This window comes from Chrysochloris asiatica, unplaced genomic scaffold, assembly GCF_000296735.1.
Source record: "Chrysochloris asiatica unplaced genomic scaffold, ChrAsi1.0 scaffold00004, whole genome shotgun sequence".
Taxonomy (NCBI): domain Eukaryota; kingdom Metazoa; phylum Chordata; class Mammalia; order Afrosoricida; family Chrysochloridae; genus Chrysochloris; species Chrysochloris asiatica.
The window spans coordinates 29,897,108-29,898,867 of record NW_006408522.1 but is presented as its reverse complement, the minus strand read 5'-3'; the positions used below and the strand labels follow the sequence as shown (position 1 = coordinate 29,898,867).

General features: G+C 35.6%; 1 pseudogene; it reads right to left on the bottom strand.

Moving 5' to 3' along the window:
* Positions 1-1,102, bottom strand: part of LOC102821714 — a 3,323-nt pseudogene extending 2,221 nt beyond the window's left edge.
* Between the last annotated feature and the right edge of the window lie 658 nt (positions 1,103-1,760).

The following is a 1,760-nucleotide window of genomic DNA, read 5'->3' as shown; positions in this document are numbered from 1 at the left end:
TAGAAAATAAAGCAAAAGTAAACATCTTGCTGAGATTCCTCTACTTTTAGCCATGATATATCTGACTTCAGCAATGATATCCCTCATTCTATGTCCTTGTCTGAATCTTGCTTGAACCTCTGGCTGTTCCCTGTCAATGTACTGTTTCAGCTATTTAACAACATTTTACTTGCATGTGATATTAATGATATTATCTGATTATTTCTGCATTTTGTTCAGTCATCTCTCTTTGGATTTGAAACAAATATGGATTTCTTCCAATCAGTTGGCCAAATAGCTGTCTTCCAAATTTCTTGGCTTAGATGAGTGAGTGCCTCCAATGCTGCATCATTTTGCTCAAAGATTTCAGTGTGTATTCCATCAAGTCCCAAAGCCTTGTTCTTAGTCAATGCCTTCAGTGCAGCTTGGACTTCTTCCTTTAGTACCATTGGTTCTTTATTGATCATATGCTACTTCTTGAAATTATTGAACATCGTCCATTTCTGTTTAGTATATTGACTTTTTAGAGTCTTTCTATCTTCTTTTGATGTTTTCTGCATCATTCAGTATTTTGTCCATAGAATAATTCATATTTGCAAGTGGAGTCTTGAATTTTTTCTTCGGTTCTTTCAGCTTAAGAATTGCAGAGTGTGTTCTTTCCTTTTGGTTTTCTAACTTCAGGTCTTTGCACATTTCATTATAATAATTGATTTTGTCTTCTTGAGCTACCCTTTACAATTTTCTTTTAACTCTTTGGTTTCCTCATTTCTTCCATTAGCTTTGACATCTCTATGCTGGAAAACAAGTTTCAGAGTCTCTTTGGCCTTTTCCTTGTATTATAATTGCCAAATTCTGTTGGATTGCCTTTTTTTTTTTTTGGAATTGGCACAAATATGCTAGGTAGTTGTCTTCCACATTTCTTGGCATACACAAGTGAGCACCTCCAGTACATCTGTTGGTTGAAATATCTCAATTGGCATTCTGTCAATTCCTGGAGAGATTCTCCCCTTCCCCCACTGTCTTCGGTGCAGTTTAAATTCTTTGTTTAGTACCTCTTAATTGGTTCTTTATTATATGCTACCTCCTGCAATGGATGACTGTCGACCAATTCTTTTTGGTACAATAACTCTGTATACTCCTTCAATCTTCTTTTGATATTTCCTGCATCATTCAATATTTTTTCTATTGTGGTGGTGGTGTGCCATGGAGTCAGTATTTATACATAGCAACCCTGTACAGGGTTTCCAAGGTTGTAAATCTTTATGGGAGCAGAAAGCCTTGTCTTTCTCCCAAGGAGTGGCTGGTGGATTTGAACTGCTGTTGTTGTGGTTAGCAGCCCAAAACATAACCACTGCCTTACCAGGGCTATAGAATCTTTGAATATTGTAACTGGAGGCTTGAATTTTTTCTTCAGTTCTTTCAGCTTGAGAAATACCGAGCATGTTCTTCCTTTTTGGTTTCCAAATTCCAGGTCTTTGCACATTTTATTACAATACTTGGCTTTGTCTTCTCCAGATATCCTTTGAAATCTTTAGTTCAGTTCTTTTATTTCATCATTTTTTTCCCTTCCTTTCTCTTTCAAAGTCTTTTTTGATATCCATTTTAAGTTTTCCTATCTTTTTAGTATGAATCTAGGAATATTGGAAATTGTCAGAAAAGAAATACAATGCATAAACTTCAATATCTTAGGCATTAGTGAGCTGAAATGGACTGGTTTTGGCCATTTTGAATCTAACAGTCACATGGTTTACTATGCTAGGAATGACAAATTGAAGAGTAAC